We start from the raw sequence: 26,759 nt of genomic DNA on the forward strand, positions 1-26,759 counted from the left end.
CTTTTATATCCTTACTAAAAAATATATAATATTAATGAATTTAAACATCACATTTACTTTAGCCAATAATATTTTATATCATAACATCATGTCTAAAGTAAATGTTTAATCTATTAAAAGTACTTTTTGATAGCAAACTAAACACTTTTAAACTAAATTCTTTAAAGTATTCGTCCTCTTTTGTAATGACGTCGTTCCGAATTGTGTCGTAAAAAAAATAATTTGCTCTTTACTTTAACATAAATGTACTAATTTATCTATTTCTTAAATAGAGATCAAAATACAATCTGACTCGTAATATAAGAGCCTCCATGATAGTTCTACCTTTAGCCAATCTCACCACCAGTAATGAAAGCTTTCCATGGCCGAGTTTTACAAGCTGATCCAATGTTAGACTTTATGCCTATACATGTTACCAAGTTCTATACCAAGCAAAAATTGTCCTCAATAAAGAAAAGGTATAACTCTTATTTTCCTTTATTAGCAAATTTCATGAAAAAACAAAGAGAGCCTCTGAAAAAAATTATGGGGCAAATCAAAGTTACTTCACCTCAATTAAACAAGGAATGACTAAAAATAGTTATCACATTTTTTTCACTTTATTCTTTTTAAAAATGCAAAATCATTGACATAAAAAGGAATATGGCAACACCATGAAAGTCAACAACAGACTGAAACTTCAAAATTCTTTTTAAGTCTACCATACTCTTACCAAAATGAGCTTTTTTTTAAGCTCTTAAGGCTTGAGTGCCAATGCAAGTCCGACCTTAGGGCTCTTATCAATCGACTTTGTATCCACCTCTCCAGAAATGGTAAAGACGGATTTCGAGTGCCACTTGTGCTGGATGAGTACGTTTGCCTTACCGGCATGGTTCATCTGTGCCTTGATTGTGGTTAATGGATCCAATGCATGTTGTGTACCCACAGTGATGGTGTTCACATTGGTAGAGAAGCTATGGGTCACCTCAGCACCAATAATAGTGTTGGTTGATGGATTCACAATATGGTAGTAAGATGCATTAATCGAATTATCCTTTTCATTCATGCATTGACAAACAATGTATTAAACTTGAGATTATATCATTGCCTAGTCTTCGTGTCAAATGAGATATCAGTACCTAGTGCAAGAACATCTGTTCCAAGCACACCCGAGAAGTTAACTATCGGATTGGCAGTCAATCCAATGCTTCAGCTTATCCCAGCATACTCATGCAAATATTAGAGTTCAATCTGGTATACACAAAAGCGAAAAAAAAGGCATGTCCAACAGCATCTCAAAACACATTCTAAGTAACATGTTCTTGCGAAAAAAGCCAAAACAAGAATAAAGCTTAGAAAGATACAAATTGAAATCTGAGATAGAATTTTGTACCTTGCCAGACCTTTGATCAGGGACTCTGAAGCCAAAGATTGCCTTTAGCCCAGGTACAGGTTTATCAACTGTTATGGTGGTAAATAGCTTATAAACATAATGTACTTTAGTACAAAAAACGATTTTCAAAAAGGCTTACAAAAGATGGCATACATATATATCAACAATAAAGGAATATAAGAAGGTAAAAAAGAAACTATGAACTAAACCAAAGAGATCCTTCAATTGAAAAGCATTTCCGCCATAGGTCAGGTTTATAACACCCCTAACCCGTATCCGTCACCGGAACAAGTTTACGAAGCATTACCGAAATTTACAGGTCAAATAAATAGATATTTCACATCATATAGAATTCATATTAGAAATCAATTGAAATCAAGCATAATGTCCCTTATGTGAGCCATCGAGGCCCAAAATACACATTAGAAACAAGTCGGGAGAATTTTTTAGAAAATATTAAAGTTTTTCAAAGATGCAGGGGACACACGCCGGTGTGGCTCACACGGTCAAGAGTCACACCCGTGTCTCAGGCCATTTAGGTATTCGAAATAGGGGCACACAACTATGTCCCAACTCGTGTCCAAACTTGTGAGGTCTCTGACTTGGGTCACACAGCCAAGCCACACACCCGTGTGCTAGGCCGTGTGAGGATATTGACTTGCATTCTTAAAAAGATACAGGTGACACATGCCCGTGTCTCTACCCGTGTGGAAAAAAATAGGCCATTTTACAAGCTATATTTATCACCTAATTTGGTGTTAGCTTACAATCAACATTATGCATATCAACAAGCCAAAATTAGGCACTAAAACAAACCAAAATCAAGCTTTTCACATATAATGTCTTCATATACAACCAATATGTCTTTAGGCACCTCAGATGACAGATTATAACATGTGTACTCATGTATTCAATATATTCATATGTATAACTAACTTAAATGCATATTTGTACCCAAGGTTTACCAAACTAATTTGCATTATTTCAAACCAAGTTACTTACCTACCAAAACATATCATTTGATGCCAAAATGTATTTCAAATACTAGCATATTTAGTTATATATACCTTATATATCAAGGTACCGATTCATGATCAACTCATCGCATACTAAAACACAAGTATAGAAATGCACATTTAGCTAACACTTTACCTTTCACTATACATGAACTAAACCACACATCAACCACATAAGGCAAATATGCACAAACCAAAATGTGCCAAAACACAAGCCAAATAAGTGGCTAATCTCCACAAAATACATATAGGCCAGCATTTAGCCAAAATAACCTATACATGCCATTATAACCAAAATCAAAACATCCAAAAGTACAAATAAAACCAATGGATAGTGTGATATAACTTTGACAAGCTTCCAACCTAATCAAGCTTCTGATAATCTGAAAAGTAAAGAAAAACAAATACGTAAGCAATGAATGATTAGTAAGCTCGTATAAACTTTAATCATATCAATTCATTTCAAATATGAAATTTATACATATCAAGAATAATCCAATATCGATACCCCAAGATTCATGAAGCTATATTCAACAACTCACAAGGTGATTAAATTCACAACATCACTTATACATAACATCCCTAGCATAGTAGGATTTTAAATAACTTTAAACCTTACAACTCTTTCATGAGCTCAAACATATTTTCATTTGAACACTTACCATTTCAATACAACTGTGTATTTGCTTTAGTGGTTAAGTGTTTTGGGTGTGTGTGGGAGGTTTTGGGTTCAATTTCCCACTTTGGCAATTTTTTTCATTTTTGATCCAAGACTCACCCTTGTTGAGTAGGCTTATAGAAAATTATCTGTTAATCCATATCAGAATGAGCCTACTGGTTCGAATGGTAAGGAGGTTAGTATGTGAGAGGACCTATGTTCGAATCCTTGCACGAGCGTGGAGGTTATATTTTTACTCGGTTGTTTGATAGGGTTTTGCTGGAGTTGGATTCTGAGAAGTCGGTTGTTAGTGGGTAGTGGGGAGTAATTTGAGGGATTTAGGAGTTATCTTTCATTTTTATTCTTTTGTTTTCAAAAATTTTCACTCTTTCCAGAAAAGAAAACTGACGTCTATTTTGTTTTGTTTCCCTTTGCTCCTTCGTTTTTTCTTTTCTTTTGTTGTTTCCCACTCCTTTGTTTCGATCGGTTGTCAAATATCTGTAATCTGCTTCTTCATTTTCCCTCGATTGTTGGTAAGTGGGATTCTAGAGCTTTTTAGTTTTCGATTTCCAAATTACCATTTGGAATCTTAATTTTTATTTTGGTAGTAGTAAATCGAGTAGGGCGAGGTTCTCTTCTAGCAGAATTGTAGTAGAAATTGCTCAAGAGGTTAGTAAGTGTCAAATGCTTGATTATTCATCATTGTCAATTTCTTTGGTTCAGTTTAATTGTGGATTGAGACTGACTATGTGAGTTTGGTTTGTCAATATTAGGTACTGTATGTCTTGAGAGTGTTTCCATACCAGAATCGTACCAGGTGTGTTCCCAAATCGTGAAAAATGAGGTTTTGGCTTTCACCGAAATTGCCCACTGTCATGTCACGAGGGCGTATGGTCACTCATGTGGTTGGCTGTGTGCGAGAACACGGCCGTGTGGTACTGTGAGGGTGATTGTGTAGGTCACACGAGCTAGGCCAAGTTGGGCATGTAGGCCCATACAGGCATGCCACACGCGCATGTGGATTTGGGGCCAGGTCGTGTGGGCCACACGGGCAAGGCCAATCTAGGTGTATGGGCCTAAATTTTTGAAATTTTCCCAAGGGTCGCACGGGTCGTTTCGATCAACTGTGGGCCTACCATAGGGTCGGTAAGGGCTAACCAAACCCTAGCTTATGTGATCTGGTATTCTGATAGTATGCTCTGAGTAGGACATTTTTATGCATATTTGACTATTCTGCTATATGTATGTCTGTTATCTGTATAGAAGCATGCTGAGCATGTCTAATTTGTAATATATGTATCTGATTTCTGTAACTGTTTTGGGGTGAGATTTGTTGTAATGACCCGAATTTTTACAGTTATCAAAAAAGTGCATTTTCGGGTCTCCGTTTCTGAAAAATAGATTTGTAAATATTTATTAAAAATATTTACGAAGTTAAGAGAGTGATTAATTAAAGTTTAATGAAACAAATTAGCTTAAATAAAGGATAATTAGATAAAAGGATTAAATTGAATGAAGTGTGAAAGTTTAATTATAGGATAAAGAAATTGAAATGACTAAATAAGTAAATAAGCCAAAGGAGTGCCAAGTGTATGGCAAAAATAAAATATATGTGTAATAAGTATTATACATACATTTGTAATACATGTATGTATTTACTTATTATTTAAGTAAATAATTAATATATTTATTATTATTAAATTGATATTATATGATGAATAGATTAAATAAAGACAAGTGTATGGTAATGATTTGGTACAAATGTATTAATAAAAAAATACATACATTTGTAATATATGTATTTGATATTAAATGGATATTTATTATTTAGTGAAAGATATTTATTAAATAAATAATTATATTATAATATATTTATATGATAAATAAATGTAAAATAACAAGTGTATGGTGGGATGAAATACAAATGTAATAATATATGTGTGCCCAAGTATAAAATAAATATTTGATATTAAGTAGATATTTAATAAAGTCATTATTATTATTATTGTTATTATATATTGTATATATATATATATAAAGTAAAACAAAAAGAAAAAGAAAAAAGAAAGGCAACAGAGAATGAGACGAAACAGGGGAAAGAAAGGAAGGAAAGAAAAATAAAAGGAAAATTGGGGTTTTTGAAGCCTTAAGCTTTACTAGGTAAGTCAATTTGATCCCCTTTCTTGTAATTTTGATGTTTATGAAATTCTAGAGAAGAGTACTACATGAATTATATCAAAAGTTAGGGAGTTAATGAATTTTTTTGTGTTGATTAAGTTGAACAAAAAGATGAATTAAGGGCTAAATTGATAGAAATTCAAGTTAGAAATGAAATAAGGATTGAATTGTAAAGTGATTCATAAGTTTTATGCTTTAAGGACTAAATTGAAAGAATTTCGAAATTATGGTTTTATGATGAAAAATAGATAATTATGTCTAAGTTTGGTTAAAAATTGAGTAGAAATAAAGTATGAATTAAGATAGAAAAGTAAGTGAATTTAGTTAGGATTAAATTGAAATTAAAGTAGAAAATCAACATTTTGCATTAAGACTGTTTGGGACAGCAGCAGTAGTTTAAGTTTGAAAAATCACCAAAAAGTATAAATTGAATTAGAGGATGAATAAAATATTAAATTAAATCTTATTGAGTCTAATTTCTTATAGAAGAAACGGTTTTTAGCAATTGAATTGTAAATTATAAGATATAATGAGTTTTGTGAGACAAGGTCAGAATGAATTCGGGTTTCCCTGTTCTGAATTTGAAAAATCACAAAAAATTGAATAAAAATAATTAGAGGCTTAAAGTTATATTTTTATAATTCATAATGAGTATATTTTCAGTATAAATCAACGGGAATATTATCTGAGTTCTGTACTGTGAGATAATTAATTTTTAGTGAAGAAGGGTCGGAACTATCAGACAGCAGAATAGGGGTGAATTTAAAGAATAAACTGTACCTAATGGCTAAAATAAAAATTATGAAAATTTTATTTTAAAAATATATATGAGTCTAGTTTCAGGGAAAATTAATGGATCTTAATTTGGAGTTTCATAGCTCGAGTTATAAATATTTAGTGACTATGACACAGATGGACAACTTGAATATTCATAAAAGTAAATAATAAAAATTATAGATAATGTTACTTACAAGTGTGTTATATACACTAAGGATGTGGGATGGAGAGGAGAAGGAGAAAAAATATGTATGAATATTCATCTAGCATGGCTAATTTGCATGTTTTAGGCTCAGGGACTAAATTGAATAAAAGTAAAACTTTATGGGTAATTTTGTAAAAATGTCAAAAATGACCAAATTGCATGAAATGGATTATTTTATTATTTAAATTACAAAATTGAATGAAATTATTAATTTAATTCAAGATCGGGGGAAAACATGTTTTAGGGATTAAATTGAAAAGTGTTGAAATTATGGAAAATTCTGATATTTTATAGAATTCATGGATTGTTATCAATATGTATGAGAATAATATCTAGAAATAAGGATTAAATTGCAAGAACTTTATTTTCCTGACCCTAAGGATGAAATCGTCATTAATTAAAAGTTTAGGGGCAAAATGGTAATTTTTCCTAGAGCATTAATTAAATGCATTAGAATATGAAATGAATGAAAATGATGATCAAATTTATTTATAAAGATCCGGATGACTCAAAAATGAGACTTGATCGTGGAAAATAAAAGATATCGGATTAATGAAATTATAAATACAAACAAGCAATGAGGTAAGTTTGTGTAACTTGAATTGTATTTTAAATACTTGAAATATGTGGTTATGTGATGAAAATATGATTTGAATGTTCAATTCATGATAATTGATGAAATATTGCTAATACTCGATATAAATTGAAAATAAAGCCCGGTTGAATGAAAGGAAAATTCGATGGATCTCTGAAAAGGAATTGATGATAAAAAGGATCTAGTCCGGACGAGTGATCCTATTCTGATACAGTCCTCCCAAAGAATACGTGTAAAATGGATTTATCTCGGACGGGTAATCCGAATTAGGGTCTGAATTTAGCCTGGACTGGTAATTCAGATCCAAGCTTATTAGAGTAATTGTCATTGCAGGGGATTTAGCCTGGACTGGTAATCCCGACAATACTCTTTGAGTTTATATTACAGGGGATTTAGCCTAGACTGGTAATCCCACTGTAAGGATGAGGTTCGCGGGAGTGTGAAAGATACCATGGCAACCTGATATGAAATGTGTAAGACCATGGTTGAAAGATACCATGGCAACCTGATATGAAATGTGTAAGACCATGGTTGAAAGATACCATGACAACCTGATATGAAATGTGTAAGACCATGGTTGAAAGATACCATGGCAACGTGATATGAAATGAATAAGACCATGGTTGAAAGATACCATGGCAACGTGACATGAAAAGAATAAGACCATAGTTGAAAGATACCATGGCAGCATGACAGAAAATGAATGAGTAAGACCATAGTTGAAAGACACTATGGCATCATGTCAAAGATAAATAAGACCGTGGATGGGAGACGCTATGACATCTATTGGACAATTGATATGTAGGTAATACTTATCAGATGACGAATAGTTATATGAAATGGTTGTGTGAAATGTTTACAAGAACTAGTCATATGGAAATATATGTACAAAATAGTTGTATGAAATAATTATGAAGATAAATAAACGAAATAAGTATAAGTACATGGAATATAATTTATGTCAGGTTTGATATAAACTATTACCGGAATAAATATACATAAAATATATGGAAATGATAGAGCATGAAATAGTGATATAATGAAATGAATGATATATGCTTATGAAGAAACGGTAAGAGCATGATATGTTTCATGACATGTACATATATGATTATCTTTGATATGTTGATACAAGGAAATTATGTAAGTTGAGACTGTTATTAAACTCAAGTGCGATATGTAGAGAAAATAAGTATATCAATGTTGAATTTAGATGAAATGTGTGCAAGTATACTAACAATGATGTTGTTTGACGCTTAGACAAGTGCCAAACTATTGATTGAACAGTAACATATTTAATTATAAGGAGCATTGAAATAGTAGGTACTTAGATGAAAATAAAATTTAAGATTTTGTGAATTTTTTTTTATAATCCCGATTTAATTCTGGTTGGTTTCTAATGTATCTTTGGGGCTTCGAGGGTCCAATAGAGAGACGTTATGATTATTTCTAAAATATGAATAATAAATGACTCAGAATTATCTGAAAATGTTCAGTAAACTCCGGTAATGCCTCGTACCCTATTTCGAAAATGGATACGGGTAGGGGGTGTTACATTTGTATATGTTGAGGAAGTGTTCTGTATGGCGATCGCAGCTTATATTCTGGAAGCATGGCTGCATAATATCTGATATGTGTCATATTGACATGATATGGTGTGTAGGGATGGGTGGGTGTTTTTAACCCCACATGGTGTCTTGGGATGGAGGGAGTTGGTGTGTAGAAGATGGGGTAGGATTTTGCATATCTATATCTATTATCTGAATCTAAAATGGACATAAGTCCGTATTTGTATTTGACTAAGCATGAGATTTCTGAATGTTTTGCCTGCGTATTTCTGTTGGGTTACACACTGAGTTTACGAAAACCCACATCTGTTGTCTATTCTATACAGGTAATCTACAGACTTAAGCGGATCGGTGCGGTGGAGACTCAACGGTGACCACTCATACGAGAACTTATTATACTCAGTAATTATGGTTTTTATTTAAATTTCTAACTTAATTGAGAGTTTGTAATTTATGGGACTCTCTGGGTGATTTTCAAACTTTTGGTTTTGGTTTGTTGCTTGTTTATTTGAATGGTTTAACAAAATGTTTAAGCAAATGATGTTTTTACTCAAACAAAAAGGTTTTTCTAAAAATACAAATTGGATTTCCAAAATATAACGATATTCTTAGACTTCCGTTGTAAAATATGTTTTGACAAACAAGCCGATTAATTAACGTTTTCGGCAATGGACATAAAAGAATATGAGTTAATAAGCTGAGATGATATAACATAACAAATCTGTTTTCAAAACCCATTCTTCGTAACATCTCCAGATTCGGCCATAACATCTAGGCCGGGTGTAACAGTCCAGTTTAGACCCTAGTCGGGATAGTGGTTTCAAGACCACAGATCTAAGTCAGAAAAATATTTTAATATTATTTTCTATGTTTAAAATATGTAAATTAGTATGTGTGAAAATTTCATATCAAAATTTAATCGTTTGTGTGCTCAATTTGATAAAAAGGACCTAATCGAGTAAATTGTAAAAGTTGCTTGTCATATGTTAAAAGTGCTTATTTGCTATGTCTCTTTAATTGAGAGGTCCTTATGTTGTTATTATGCCATTTGCATGATAAGTGGACAATTATGGCCTTGTATATTAATGTTTTATTAATATTTTCATTAAGGACAAATTGAAAAATTTTAATTAAAGGTTAATTAAATTAAACAAAACACAAAATAAGGTTATTTTGTGTTCATCCTAGCCGAATTCATCAAAGAAAAATAAAGAAAACTTGAGCTAGGGTTCGGCCATGTTAAAGTTTGATTAAATGTTCGTTTTTGATCCGTTTTCGATAATTTCTATGTTTTTGTGATCGTTGCTTTGTGATTTACTAAGCCCATGTCTCAATTTCTAAAATTTTGATGATTTTGAGTTATGTCGTTATTGATAATGTGAGCTTTGTAAAGTTTGATGATAGTAAATGAAAGATATGTGTTAGATTACTAAGTTTTATCTTTGAATTGTTTATGAATTTGAGTAATTTGGGCTAAATTGTGAAATTTGAAAATTGAGGGACTAAAATGTGAAATAAATGAAATATGTGGACTTTTATGAGTGCTATGAATATTCGTCTAGGCATGTGTACAAAGAAATTTTGTTAAGTTTGATGATAGTAAATGAAAGATATGTGTTAGATTACTAAGTTTTATCTTTGAATTGTTTATGAATTTGAGTAATTTGGGCTAAATTGTGAAATTTGTAAATTGAGGGACTAAAATGTGAAATAAATGAAATATTTGGACTTGTATGAGTGCTATGAATATTCGTCTAGGCATGTGTACAAAGAAATTTTATGTATTTTGTGATTTTGTGAATTAGGGACTAAATTGTCAAAATATGAAAATGTGAGGGCTATTTTGTAAAATTCCCTAAATGTGTGTTTTTGGATTGATTTGAATGATTTGGTGAATAAAAGAGTTAAATTTAAATTTATTTAGATCAAGAACAAAAGAAAACGAAATTAGATCAGGGAAAGTCGAAAGTTGTCGAGTAGTCGATTCTGTTCATTCGAATCCGTACAAGGTAAGTCTATATACAAATAAATGTATTTGAAATGGTTTATTTATAATTATATGTTAATGAAAAATGATGAATGGCTTTATGCCTTGAATATGAGATATCCGAGAAAGTATCTACAAAGTTCCGACGTCCGTAAAGCCTCGTACGAACCTTAGGAATAGTTAGGATACATATGCCATGACATAGGATCCGATATGTGTTATCGTATAAGACCATGTTTGGGATGTTGGCATCGACTTATGATTTACGTGTAAGACCATGTTTGAGACGTTGGCATCGTATTTGATTTCGTGTAAAACCCTGTCTGGGATAGTGGCATCGATATTTGATTACATGTAAGACCACGTTCGGGACGTTGGCATTGTACGACATTTCTGAATTATCAGTGTATCCTTATAATTTCGAACTATTCAACGAGCATTCTGAGAAAATAAATGACTATGTGAATTTGTATCCAATTCAGGTACGTTTGAATTGTATATCATATGTGAGAATGAAAGGTAAGAAAATGTACCTTGATGAATATATGATATAATTATGAGTTACTATGAGAATGAGTTATGATATGTATATGTGAGTTATGTTCAAATGAATTATAAGAGATATGTGGTTAAGTGAATGTATTTTTCCTTAAAATTTATAAATGAATTGGTGTTAATTGTTAAGTTTATTTGTATATGGCTTACTAAGCTTTTGAAAGCTTATGGTGTGTGTTTGCACTGTTTTATAGATATCAAAGCTACTGGGAGCTCGGGGATTGTCAAGGATCATCATCACACTACTGAACCTTATTTTGGTACCTTTTGACATTGTGAATATTAGAATATGGCATGTATAGGCTAGAAGTATTTGGATATGTTTTGTAATGTATATATCATGCCATGTGATATGGCTAGTTTGTTGTTGAACTTATGGTTTGATTTTGGTATATGATATGTGATGCGACTTATGCTTATGTACTGTATTTATGAGTGACCAAATAAAATGGTCAATTCTAGTAAGTTTTCGAATGTGCATATTTGAGAAATTGGTAAGTTTATAGCATGTGATTGAATGAAGTAAAATGAGGCTATGAAACAAAAGTATAGATATGATTTTGTGTTATGTTTTGGCATAATTTGGTACGACTATTAAGCATGAAATTGGTTGAAAATGTTATGGCATGATTGGTGCAAGTTTTGGTATTGAAATTGGTTGATATTATAGTGCAAATATGCTTGGTTTGATGCTTGTAGGTTTGACCCAAATTGGGTGGCAAATTGGCTTTTCAAATGGCCTATTTTTTTTCCGCACGGACAGAGACATGGGTGTGTGTCTCAGCCATTTGTGACACGCGATCATGTTGCACGGCCGTGTGTCCCCTAGGGTACTCTACAATTTTAAGTCAATCTTGAGCACGGCTAAGGCACACGGGCGTGTGGCTAGCCGTGTGACTCAAGTCAGTTTTGACCACGACCAAGGCACACTGGCATGTCTTGTGGCAGTGTGATTAAGTTAGTATGTATGCCTTGTTTTTACATGGCCTAGACACACGGGCGTGTCTAAAGCTGTGTCAGGCACACGGCCTGTTCACACGGGCGTGTGACCTGTACAACTTTGAAAAATATTTAAGTTTTAAAAAATTTTGTATGAGCTCGGTTTAGTCTCTACCTCTTTCTAATGCATGCTTAAGGTCTTGATGATCTATATAAGGGACATTATTGTGATGTATGACTACGATTTTTGAATGAAGTTTATGAATTATTCATAAAATGTTCCAATTGTCTGGTAACGCCTATAACCCCAGTCTGGCGATGGATACAGGTTATGGGTGTTATATTTGGTTGGTATCAAAGCTACGGTTTAGTCGATTCTAGGACTAACGTAACGTATGTGAGTCTAGCTATACATGTAATATTTATGAAATACGATAGTGTGATCCTGACAATGAAAATGTGTTTTCATATAGCAAATGGATCCCGAACGAGCCGTAGCTGACTATGTCGAGAGTAATGCGCCTGCTCTCGTGCAAGGGACAACGCCTTTCGATTCTAGACCGGCTAGAAGTAGCCATGATGGAGAGGCTAGACAAGCCTTCTATCAAATGATGAATGATTGGTTCAGTCAATACATTAGAACTAATCTGGCTGTTCAACAACCCCCAACCCCGACTAATCCTCTACAAGTCCCTGTTATGCCACAAGCTAATTTGACTCAGTTAAATAAGCCTCCAGTTGATAAAATTAGAAAATATGGGGGCTGAAGAATTTCGTGCTACTAGGAATGATGATGCTGAAAGAGCCAAATTCTAGTTAGAGAACATGATACGAGTGTTCGATGAATTGTTTTTGAATCCGGATGAATGCATAAAATGTGCCATTTCAATTCTGAGAGATACGGCGTATCACTAATGGAAGACTTTGATATCGATGGTTCCAAGAGAGTGAGTCACCTGGGATTTCTTCCAAGTTGAATTTCGAAAGAAATACATCAGTCAGAAATTTATCGACCAGAAACACAAAGAGTTTCTTGAGCTTAAACAAGACAATATGTTTGTTACAGAATATGAGCGAGAATTTGTAAGACTAAGTCAGTATGCTCGAGAATGTGTATCTACTGAGGCAATAATATGCAAAAGATTTGAAGATGGTCTGAATGAAAATATTCGTTTGTTAGTCGAGATTCTTGAGATAAAAAAATTTGTAATGCTTGTTGAACGAGCATGCAAATCTGAAAAGCTCAGGAAAGAGAAAAGAAAAGCTGATTCAGAAGCTAGAGAAGTGCAAAAGAGATCATCGAACCAGTCACTTCAATCTGCCTTAAAGAAGTTTTGAGATGAGTATAGCGGTTCAAAGGCTAATGTGGGATATGCGAGTAGAGATCGTACGAGATGGCATTCGAGTTTCAGAGCTCCAACTATATCTATTGCTAGTGTTGGAAATGTTCGATCTGATTGCTCTGAGTGCAAACACCGTGGTAAAAGACATCACGACAATTGTAGATTGTATGATCGGGCTTGTTTCAAATGTGGATCATTAGACCATTTTATCAGTGACTGCCCCGAGTCTGTCGAGCAAGAAATTGTGCAAAATCTGAGGCCAAGTGGCAATGCATCTCGTGGTAGACCTCCCAGAAATACGGGAAATGTGAGTGTAGTCAAAGAGGGATTAAAGACACTTCTGTTCAATTCGAGGTTAGAGCACCTACTAGAGCCTATGCCATTCGAGCTCGTAAGGAAGCTTCGTCTCCAGATGTTATAACCGGTACTTTCACACTTTATGATACTTCTGTGATTACTTTGATAGATACTAGATCCACACATTCGTATATATGCATGAATTTAGTATCCAGTAAGACTTTTCCCGTAGAGTCTATTGAATTTGTGATTAGAGTATCGAACCCCCTATGCAGATGTGTTTTGGTTGATAATGTCTTGAAGAAATGCCTGTTAATGTTTAGAGACATTTGTTTTTCGGTCGATCTGATGTTATTACCTTTTGATGAGTTTGATATAATTCTGAGTATGAATTGGTTAATGTTGCATGATGCTATTGTGAATTACAAACGGAAACTATTGATTTGAGATGTAAAAATGATGAAATAGTTCGAATTGAATCTAGTGATTTAAATGGGTTACCAGCTATGATTTCGTCAATGAAAGCTCTGAGTATTGTGAGAAAAGGTTGTGAAGCCTATTTTGCCTATGTGATTGATTCGAAAATGTCAGAAAAGAAATTGATTCGAAAATGTCAGAAAAGAAAGTTGAATCAGTGCTTGTTGTTTGTGAATTTCCTGATGTGTTTTCTGGGGAACTTCCTGGATTACCTCCGATACGAAAAGTTAAATTTGGCATTGAGTTAATACCAAGAACTACTCCTATTTTGATAGCTCTGTATAAAATAGCTCTGACCTAATTAAAACAATTAAAGTCTCAGTTGTAAGAATTGACCGATAGAAGGTTTGCTAGATCGAGTTTCTCACCTTGGGGTGCACTAGTTCTGTTTGTGAAAAAGAAAGATGGTACGATGAGAATGTGCATTGATTAACGTTAGATGGATAAAGTGACTATCAAGAATAAATACCCTCTGCCTCGAATTAATGATTTGTTTGATCAATTGAAAGGAGCTACCGTGTTTTCGAAGATAGATTTAAGATCCGATTATTATCAGCTGCAAGTAAAAGACTCAGACATTCCGAAAACTACATTCAGAACAAGGTATGACCACTATGAGTTCTTAGCTATGCCTTTCGAATTAACTAATGTACCTACTATCTTTATGGATTTGATGAACAAAATTTTCAGACCCCATTTAGATCGATTTGTTGTTGTATTTATTGATGACATATTGATTTATTCGCTTGATAAATCCGAGCATGCTGAGCATCTGAGAATAGTATTACAGACTTTGCGTGATAAACAATTATATGCAAAGTTTAGCAAATGTGAATTCTGGTTACGAAAAGTCAGTTTTCTGGGCCATATTGTATCAGTATCAGGTATCCAAGTCGATCCGAGCAAAATTTCAGCTATTTTGGATTGAAAGCCTCCAAGAAATGTCTCCTAAGTTTGTAGTTTTCTGGGACTTACTGGTTATTATAGACGGTTCGTAAAAAAATTTTCGATGATTGCAACTCTATTAACGAAAATGCTTCAGAAAGATGTGAAGTTTGAACGGTCAAAAAGTGTCAGAAAGGTTTTGATCAATTGAAAGCCCTATTCACTGAATCTCCAATGTTAGTACAACCTGAATCGGGTAAAGAATTTGTGATCTATAGTGATGCTTCATTGAATGGTTTGGATGTGTTTTGATGTAGGAAGGAAAAGTCATTGTTTATGCTTTGAGACAGTTAAAGCCGCACGAAAAGAACTATCTGACGCATGACCTTAAGTTAGCTATGATTATGTTTGCTTTGAAGATTTGGCGCCACTATCTGTTCAGTGAGAAATCTCACGTTTATTCTGATCATAAGAGTTTGAAATATCTGATGACTCAAAAATATTTGAACCTGTGACAGAGAAGATTGCTAGAACTGTTAAAAGACTATGAGTGTAACACCCCTTAACCCCGAACCGTCGCCGGAACAGAATTACGAGGCATTACCAGACGTATCGAACGATTTACAACAATTCTTAAATAAATAACCAATATATTAAAATAATTCATAAAATTTATTAGTTTGTTTACCAAATGACTTCATTTTTTTTTATAAAAATTTCGGCAGCATTTCTGCTTATTTTTACATAAAACCCCCTGCAAATTAAAACCATATAGTTCCCAAATATCACCAATTCAACCAATTCATTTCACATTCACATTTTCTATTCTAAATACTTCTAATCAAACTCAATCTACACAATATCAATTTAAAATTTAACAATGTACTAATTAGATAAAATAGATAGACTTCTTTCATTAAAATCCATAAACTTTTAATACTAACATTTTTAACCATTATATATTAAAACATAATAACCTTTATACACAATCTATGTACATGCCACCTTTACCAAAGGAAAAATACATCACCAAGTTTTGCCGAAGCCGGGATTAATCTGGATGCTGAACCGGGACCTTTGACTTCTATCGACCTGCGCACGGAAACAACCATACGCTGAGTAATTCATACTCAGTGGTATTACCATAATTCAAATTATAACAATAATGTACATGTAATGCATAAATCGTATATACAATTTAAATTCAATATTTCAACAATAGCAATTCATCAACCAATATCGTATATCCACAATTTGAGTTTGAATAAATCACGAACCTTAGGTTCATTTCTCAATCTCATTTCACATTTCAATTCACAATTCAACTTTTTCATATCATTTCAATAGCTCGTTTGACCAACTCGTTCGGTTTATCATTTCATCATTTACCCTATTAACAAAACTCGGACTTTGGCGGATACACGGATCCAACCAAACACACCAGAATGGCACCCAGTGCCTCATCGGATAGTTCGAAGCAATAGTTGACACCCAGTGTCTCATCGGCAAAGCCGAAGAAAGTTGGTACCCAGTACCTCATCGAATCTATCCGAAGAAATATAGTGACACCCAGTGTCTCATCGACTCGAGGTCGAAGTATCCCTGAACTCTTCCAATCCTATGGCATGCCAACTATATCCGACTCAGCCCGACTAGTTAATAGGGTATTTAAATCACATATATTCTCAATTCAATCACAATTTCTCACACTTTCAATTCAATCATTTTTCCACCTTCAATCAATAATTATTTCACAAATTCACACATTTTCACAACTCAATACATTTCCATACAATTTAATACCATTCACAATTCGATTCAAATTCATTTCCCGCTTTCAATCAACAAACAATTCAAATATTAATTCATATAAACTATTCAATTTAATTCCCACTCATAATAATAATAATAATACTAATAATAAATTAATACTAATATTATACTTACCTCACATTTCATTTACTAGACACTTAAATTAAAATTTAGCATTTAATAATAAATAACTTGAATTATAGTAATACAAACCGTTATTCTCCCGTTTTAGTCCTCGATAACTTTCTCCTTTCCTTTTGACGCCGATGCCTCGGGTTCTTTGTTAGCTACGAAAATAATAATTTGTAATATTAATTACAGCACTAATTATAATAAATAATTGAATTTCTATTCAATTTCTTCCTAATTCTCAATTTAATCCTAACTAAATTCACTTACTTTCCTAATTCAATTCACACTCTATTTCTATTCAAATTTCATCCAAACTAAAATTTAACTATCAAAATTTCAGCATATTTTGCTAATTTCGAATTTCCCTCAATTTAGTCCCTAAAACATAAAACTTATAGTTTCTTTTACAATTTAATCCCTTTTTCAATTCTAACTTAAAATTCCTTCAAGTTAATCCCTAATTCATCTCTTTTGTTCAACATAAACTATACTTGAAACCTATGAATTTACAAAATATCAACTTAATTCCATCAAAACTTTGTTTTAAAGCTTTTAAAACATTAGAATTAAGAGAAAAGGGCTAATTTGACTTACCAATCAAAGCTTTAAACCTTAAACCTTCAATTTTTCCTTTTTCTTTCTTTTTTCTTCTTTCTCCCCTGTTTCTTCTCTGTTTCGTCTTTGGCTATTCTGTTTCTTTCTTCTTTTGTTTCTTTTATTCTTTTATTTTAACTTACTTTACTTTATTTACTTTATTTTATTTCTTTTGTTTTCTTTTATTTAATTACTTTAATATAATAATTAAAACAAATATCTATTTAGTAATTAAATATAAGTATTACAAATGTATGTATTTTATTAATACACTTGTATTAAATATCACCATACATTTGTCTTTATTTAATTTATTTCTTAATATAATATTTATAATATAATTAATTTAATAATATCTTTATAATTAATTTATATATTTATATAAATAAATAATATAAAAATCTAAGATTTTTACAATGTTATGCCGCTCAACCTCCAAATGTGGCTTAATTGCCCATTTGGTCCCTCTTATTTTCTTTTGATCTATAATTAAACATTTACCCTTTATTCAATTTAATCCTTTTTCCTAATTATTCTTAATTAGATTAAATTCATCTATCTAAAACTTAATTAAACACACAACTAGTCTCGTAAATATTTCTAATAATTATTTTTGGACTCAATTTACTAAGACGGAGGCCCGATATTATACTTTTTCGATGCCCGTGAATTTTGGGTCATTACAATGAGCTTGTTATTGATTTTCATCCGGGGAAAGCAAATGTTGTTGCTGAAGCTTTGAATCGAAAATCACTATTTGCTCTTTGTGCGATGAATGCTTATTTGGTTGTATCCAATGATGGTTCGGTTTAGCCAAATTGAAAGCAAAACCGTTATTCATTCAGCAAATTATTGAAACTCAAAAGATTGATAATAAGATTTTAACAAAACGAGCTCAGTGTAATTTAGATTCTGATTCAGAATTTAGAGTTGATAAAGAAAATTGTCTGAGATTCCGAAATCAAATTTGTGTTCCGATAAATCTAGAATTGATTTAGATGATTTTGAATGAAGCTCACAACAGTCGTTTATCTGTTAATCCGGGTAGTACAAAATTGTATAATGATCTGAAATAGCTTTATTGGTGGCCTGGTATGAAGCATAATATCTCTGAATTTGTTGCGAAATGCTTAATATGTCATCAAGTTAAAGTTGAACATCAAGTGCCCTCTAGTTTGTTACAACCAATTATGATTTCAGAATGGAAATGGGATAGAGTGACAATGGACTTTGTTTCAAGTTTGCCCTTATTTCCAAGAAAGAAAGATGCAATTTCGGTTGTAGTTGATCGATTGATGAAACCAGGCCATTTTATTCCAGTACGATCCGATTACTCACTTGATAAGTTAGCTAAGTTATAAATTTTCTATATTGTGAGATTGCATGGTGTGCCATTATCTATTGTGTCAGGCAGAGATCCGAGATTCACATCGCAATTTTGGAAGAAATTGTAATATACTCTGGATACGAAATTGTACTTCAGTACTACTTTTCACCAGTAGACAGATGGTCAATCCGAGTGGATTATTCAGATACTCGAGGATATGTTGAGATGTTTATTCTTGAGTTTGAAGGTACGTGGGAACAAGATTTACCTTTGATTGAATTCGCTTATAATAAAGTTTTCAACCGAGTATCAAAATAGCACCATACGAAGCCTTATATGGTCGCAAATGTCGTACACCTTTGTATTGGACGGAGCTCAGCGAGAATAAGATTTACGGGATTGACTTGATAAAAGAGACTAAACAGAAAGTAAAAGTGACTCGTGATAGTCTGAAAATAGTTTTTGATCGTCAGAAATCATATGCAGATTTGAAACGAAAAGACATTGAATTTGAGATCGGAGACAAAGTGTTTTTGAAAGTCTCACCATGGAAGAAAGTACTCCAATTTGGCAGAAAAGGCAAATTGAGTCCGAGGTTCATCGGGCCGTATGAGATTATCGAGCGTATCAGACCGGTTGTATATAGATTGTTGTTGCCAGCAGAGCTAGAAAAGATTTACAATGTATTTCACGTATCAATGCTTCGATGGTACAGATCTGATCCTTTACATGTGATTCCTTCATCTGAGATTAAGATTCAGTCTGATATGACCTATAATGAAGAACCGATCTATATTTTAGCTCGTGAGATTAAAGAACTGTGAAATAAGAAAATTTCGTAAGTAAAAGTAATGTGGCATCCACACGGTGTTGAAGAGGCTACGTGGGAGCCTGAAGATGTTATGAGGAAGCAATATCCGAATCTGTTCAACGGTAAGATTTTCAGGCACAAAAATCCCTAAGGGGGAGAATTGTAACGGTCTGGTTTAGACCCTAGTCGGGATAGTGGTTTTGGGACCATAGATTCGAGTCAGAAAAATATTTTACTATTATTTTTTTTCTTAAAATATGTAAATTAGTATGTGTGAAAATTTCGTATGAAAATTTAATCGTTTGTGTGCTTAATTTGATAAACAAGACCTAATCGCGTAAATTGTAAAAGTTGCTTGTCATATGTTAAAAGTGCTAATTTGCTATGTCTCTTGGATTGAGAGGTCTTTATGTTTTTATTATGCCATTTGCATGATAAGTGGATAATTATGGAACTGTATGTTAATGTTTTATTAATATTGTCATTAAGGGAAAAATTGAAAATTGTTAATTAAAGGTTAATTAAATTAAACAAAGCACAAAATAAGGTCATTTTGTGTTCATCCTAGCCAAATTCATCAAAGAAAAAGAAAGAAAACTTGAGCTAGGGTTCGACCAAGTTAAAGTTTGATTAAAGGTCCGTTTTTTATCCATTTTCGATAACTTCTATGTTTTTATGATCGTTATTTTATGATTTACTAAGCCCATGTCTCAATTTCTGAATTTTTTTATGGTTTTGAGTTATGCCATTATTTATAAGCTTTGTGAAGTTTGATGATAGTAAATGAAAGATATGTGTTAGATTACTAAGTTTTGTCTTTGAATTTTTTATGAATTTGAGTAATTTGGGCTAAATTGTGAAATTTGTAAATTGAGGGACTAAAATGTGAAATAAATGAAATATACGGACTTGTATGAGTGCTATGAATATTTGCCTAGGCATGTGTACTAAGAAATTTTGTGTATTTTGTGATTTTGTGAATTAGGGACTAAATTGTCAAAATATGAAAATGTGAGGGTTATTTTGTAAAATACCCTAAATGTGTGTTTGTGGATTGATTTGAATGATTTGGTGAATAAAAAAGCTAAATTTGAATTTATTTAGATCAAGAACAAAAGAAAACAGAATTAGATCAGAGAAAGTCGAATGTCGTCGAGTAGCTGATTCTGTTCATTCGAATCCGTACGAGGTAAGTCTATATACAAATAAATGTATTTGAAATGGTTTATTTATGATTATATGTTATTGAACAATGATGAATGGCTTTATGCCTTGAATATGAGATATTTGAAAAAGTATCTACAAAGTTCTGATATCCATAAAGCCCCGTACGAACTTTAAGAATAGTTAGGATACATATGTCATGACATAGAATCCGATATGTGTTATCGTATATGAGTACGTCTGGGACGTTGGTATCAACTTATGATTTACGTGTAAGACAACGTTTGGGATGTTGGCATCGTATTTGATTTCGTGTAAGACCTTGTCTGGGACAATAGCATTGATATTTGATTACATGTAAGACCACATTTGGGACGTTGGCATTGTACGAGATTTTTGAATTATCCGCGTATCCGTATGATTCTGAACGGTTCAACGAGCATTCCGAGAAAATAGATGACTATGTGAATTTGTATCCAATTTAGGTACGTTTGAATTGTATATCATGTGTGAGAATGAAAGGTAAGAAAATGTACCTTGACGAATATATGATATAATTATGAGTTACTATGAGAATGAGTTATGATATGTATATGTGAGTTATGTTCAAATGAATTATAAGAGATATGTGGTTAAGTGAATGTATTTTGCCTTAAATTTTATTAATGAATTGATGTTAATTGTTAAGTTTATTTGTATATGGCTTACTAAGCTTTTGAAAGCTTATTGTGTGTGTTTGCACTATTTTATAGGTATCAAAGCTACTGGGAGCTCGGGGATTGTCAAGGATCATCATCACACTATCGAACCTTATTTTGGTACCCTTTGACATTATGAATATTAGAATATGGCATGTATAAGCTAGAAGTATTTGGATATGTTTTGTAATGTATATATCATGCCATGTGATATGGCTAGTTTGTAGTTGAACATATGGTTTGATTTTGGTATATGATATGTGATGCGACTTATGCTTATGTGATGTGTTTATGAGTGACCAAGTAAAACGCTCAATTCTGGTAGGTTTTGGAATGTGTATATTTGAGAAATTGGTAAGTTTATAGCATGTGATTGAATGAAGTAAAATGAGGCTATGAAACAAAAGTATAGATATGATTTTGTCTTATGTTTTGGCATAATTTGGTATGACTATTAAGCATGAAATTGGTTGATAATGTTATGGAATGATTGGTGTAAGTTTTGGTATTGAAATTGGTTGAAATTGTAGTGCAAATATGCTTGGTTTGATGCTTGTAGGTTTGACCCAAATTGGGTGACAAATTGACTTTTCAAATGGCCTATTTTTTTCTGCACGGGCAGAGACACGGGCGTGTGGCTCAGCCATGTACGACATACGGTCATGTTGCACGGCCATGTGTCCCCTGGGGTACCCTACAATTTTAAGTCAGTCTTGAGTACTGCCAAGGCACACGGGCGTGTGGCTAGCCGTGTGACTCAAGTCAGTTTCGACCATGGTCAAGAGACGCGGGCATGTCTTGTGGCTGTGTGATTAAGTCAGTATGTATGCCCCATTTTGACACGGCCTAGACACACGGGCATGTCTAAAGCCGTGTGAGGCGCACGGCCTGTTCACACAGGCGTATGACCTGTACAACTTTGAAAAATTTTGTATGAGCTCGGTTTAGTCCTGACCCCTTTCTAATGTATGCTTAAGGTCTCGATGATCTATATAAGGGACACTGTTATGATGTATGACTACGATTTTTGAATGAAGTTTATGAATTATTCGTAAAATGTTTCAATTGTCTGGTAATGCCTATAACCCTAGTCCGACGACGGATACGGGTTAGGGGTGTTACAATGGGTTTGGGGTGTTACATAATTTCCATGTATCAACATATCAAAGATATTCGTATATGTTCATGTCATGATACATATCATTCTCTTACCGTTTCTTCATATACATATATCATCCATCTCAATATATCATTAGCTAATTTTTCAGGAATTTTAGACCAAGCTTTTGATAAACTTTGATTTTCGACTAACCCAGCATTAACCCTTCGATATATTTCTTGCTAGAAGTATCCTTGACCCCATAGATAACGAGTAGGTCCAAATAATTCGATGGGGGTAGTTGTTGAACCATACCACATAATTCCGGCAACAAAAAAGCTACAAAAAAAGACAGCAGTTATACTATTGGCAAGGACGATTTCAATATTTCCCATACGTAATCCTTTGTATAAACGTTGGGACGGGCGGACACTAAGATGGAATAAGCCCACTAATACGCCCAATGTCCCTGCTACAATATGATGAGATGTTACTTCTCCAGGAACAAAAGGATCAAAACTCGAGACAATGGGTGTAATTCGAAAAAGAATTTCTTTCAGCAAGGATGTGAATTAGGAATGATTGGTCGACAAAATATGAACCAGAGATTGAATCTTAATATACCTCAGAACAATTCATTTTTGTTACCGCGAGATATATTGGCAGTTGCAGATAGTTTGATTGGAATGAAATTTGGAATGGGTACACGTGGCGATATGAATCATTTGAAAAATAAGTGTATTTGTTCTGTAGCGAATCTCATACAAGATCAATTCGGATTGGCTCTTGTTTGTTTAGAAAATGTAGTTAGAGGAACTATATACAGATCAATTAGGGATAAAATGATGCCGACTCCTCAGAATTTGGTAACTTCGACTCCATTAACAACCATTTATGAATCATTTTTTCGGATTACACCCATTGTCTCATGTTTTGGATCGAACAAATATATCAATATATCATGTACCATCATTTCCATGTATTTCGTGTATATACATGTATTAGTTTGTATCAAACTCAGATCGTCTCGTAACAGAACATTGCCCATTGAACCATTTAAAATATCGTTGGATAACTTTGAAATTCATTAAATAAATCACTTTACCAAGACTTTCCCAAATCAAAGAATGACTTACGGATAAGAGTACATCGTTAACAGAAGCTCATAAGAGCTGGGACTTCCAGATACGCCAATAGAAACTCGAAAGCTGAACAGAACCTCATAAGAGCTGAACAGGAACTCGTAAAAGTTGAACAAAAGCTCGAAAGAACTAAACAGAGGCTCGAAAGAGCTAAATAGAAAGTAAAACACGAGAGTTCCCAACAAATGCTGAACCCCGATTTACTTGAGTAATTTGCCAACATCTTCCTTTAATAGCGTCATACGCCAAATAACAAATATACTCAAATCCAGCGTTCCATTCAACTCGAATATTCAATTCAATATTACAATTCCAACAAGAATTCATTTTCAACAATAAAATAACTGCATAATACCATTCATCAAATTAATACAAATATTAATTTTTAACCATACGAACTTACTTGGATAAATTGCAGAAATACCGAGACTTAGGGGTATTTTGGTAATTTTTATATTCCTCGATTATCCACCCGATCTTGATCTAAATTAATAGTTTCAATAAATATATTAATTTATACAATAAAACAATTCATTTAATGTATTTTGGTTAATTTTTACACTTTTATAAAATTATCCCTAAAGTTTTACTTTTATTCAATTTAGTCCTTGAACCCAAAAAAATGCAAATTAACTTTTTTTAATACAAATACAAGCTAGCTGAATATTCATGGCATTCAATACAACCCATTTTTTCAATAATTTCACAACAAACCCTTGTATTTATACTATTTCAACAATTTAGTCCTTAATCAGAAAATTCAACAAAAATCACATAATAAAATACTTTTAAATAACAATTAATATCTTAAATTCATCATTTAATATAAAAAATCACAAGGTTCATCAATGGAAACTTTCAAAATCTTTCACAGTTTCAAAATCGAAGGTATAGGCTAGCTGGATCTAGTTGCAACGATCTCAAAAACATAAAAATTATTAAAAACGGGACGAAAATCACTTACCGATTGGACTTTAAAGCTTGGCCAAACCCTATTTCTATTTTCATGGAAGCTTTTGATTGTAATTGAGGAAGAAGATGATAACCACACCATTTTTTCTTATGTTTTTATTTTAATTTAATTTAATCCATCAAATTACCATATTACCCTTAGTTAATAATTAAGTTAAAACATCAAATCTATGCCCATATTTGTCCATCACATAAATATATGGCACAATTACCATCAAAGGAATGTTTAATTTCACAATTTTTCCTTCGATTTAATTAAATTCTAACTAAATAAACTTATTTACAATTTAATCCCAAACTTATTAAGACTAAAAGAGCAATTAATCCAAAATCTAGTGGAATCAATCATAACACCACCGCTTGGAAACTTTGACCATGGTTTAATTACCATTTAAGTCCCTTTTCCTTTATCAACTACCCATTTAATCAAATAGTGATTAAATTTTACATCTTTTACAATTTAGTCCTTTCTAATTAATTAATTATCGAAACATTAAAATTTTCCAACGAAACTTTAATACTACCTTAATGCCACTTCGTGAATATTTATAAAAATATTTTTGGCTCGGTTTATAGAAATGAGATCCCGATACCTCACTTTTTAAAACTACTTGACCTAGGATTTTACCACCCGAACCTAATAATTTATTATAAAACATAATTTACCCATTCAAAAATATTTTTAAAACCATATTTGACTTGTAAATATTAATTTACGAGCTTACTTTCCGAATTTGGTGGCCTCAAACAACTGTTTCTGATACCACTAAAAAATCGGGCTGTTGCAAGATCTCGAGCAGTATGATGTTCTAAACAATGTTATCAAGCATATATTCTCCTAGTTAAAGCTAGGGTTTCAAACAAGAGGGGAAAAGGCATGATTACTAATTTTATTTTAATAAAAGTTGGATAAAGGTCGAAGAATATATAATAGAGGAAAAAGTATCATATCTAACTTGCAAAAGAGAAATTTCGACCAAGAATTCAAACTTATACATAAAACTAGAAACCAACAAAGGAGCAGATGAAGTACTTATATTGGAGTTGATGTCCACTTTGATATCAGTTGTAACGTTCCTAGACTTCAGTTGGGTATTAACATTAGCCAAGAAAAGATCACATTTCTTCGTTCTGGCGGAGGTAATTGCCTAAAAATAAAGGGAAAAACAACAAAACAAGGCCAAATTAATTCAAGTTCATATAGCAGATTGAGAAATCAAACATCTTCCATGATACATTATAGTTAAAATATTGAGATAACCATAATGAAATTAAAGAAAAATAGTTGCTATTACAATAAGACATGCATTTTATATAAAATTAAATATGACAAAAAATCACAACTTAGGTTTCACAGGACAAAACATCTCAAATGTATTTCTTTAATAATAATTAAAGAAAACATAATCTAGATAAAAAAATTAAATAAACCCAGAAAATAAGAACCAAACTTACAACACCAGTGGGAGAGCAAACAATTAAGCAACAACTTTTTTTCCTTATATTTATAAAAAATAAAAAATACTTGGAGAAGGAGAAGGAACACTAGAGAAGGAAGAGAAGAGAACCCATTAGTCTTGAGCGAGAAAGAATGGTTTTTGGGGATGGGTTTGGAAGAAAGAGAGGAAGGAGGTGTTTAGAGGGGGTGGAGAAGTATTTAGAAGAAAAGGTTTGAGGCAACAGAAGGGAATGAAGGAAGTGTTTAGAGGTCATGAAGAGGTTCGATCTCATAGGGAAGACATTAACTCTATGTTATCTACTTTAGAGTCTCAAATGGCGTCTCTCCTTGCACGTTTTCCTTCGGCGCCTACTTTCTCCCTCCTCATGATGATTAGAGTAGCTCTAGGACATACATTTCATTTTCATAACATTTGCACCTTCATTTCTATATTTATGCATGTGCCTTTGTTTTTATTGCACTTTATTGCTTTCTTTGTATTTTGAGATACAATTTTTTTTAGTTAATTGCTCATTCAATTTTATCTCTCTCTTGTGATGAACTGACTTTTTTTTTCCTTGAGCTTTATTTGATGTTTGATATAACAAAAAGGGGAAAAAGAAAAGGTAAATTGATTGATTATTGTTTGATTATTTCTTGATGATAACTAAATGCAAATTTTTGTGTCCAATTTTCCTTAAAGTAAAAATGAATGTCA

The 26,759-nt window shown here is 32.7% G+C and overlaps 1 pseudogene; it reads right to left on the minus strand.

Moving 5' to 3' along the window:
* Positions 1-736: 736 nt before the first annotated feature.
* Positions 737-26,759, minus strand: part of LOC107887730 (mitochondrial outer membrane protein porin of 34 kDa-like) — a 30,096-nt pseudogene continuing 4,073 nt past the window's right edge.

This window comes from Gossypium hirsutum, chromosome A03, assembly GCF_007990345.1.
Source record: "Gossypium hirsutum isolate 1008001.06 chromosome A03, Gossypium_hirsutum_v2.1, whole genome shotgun sequence".
In the NCBI taxonomy this organism is placed as follows: Eukaryota; Viridiplantae; Streptophyta; class Magnoliopsida; order Malvales; family Malvaceae; genus Gossypium; species Gossypium hirsutum.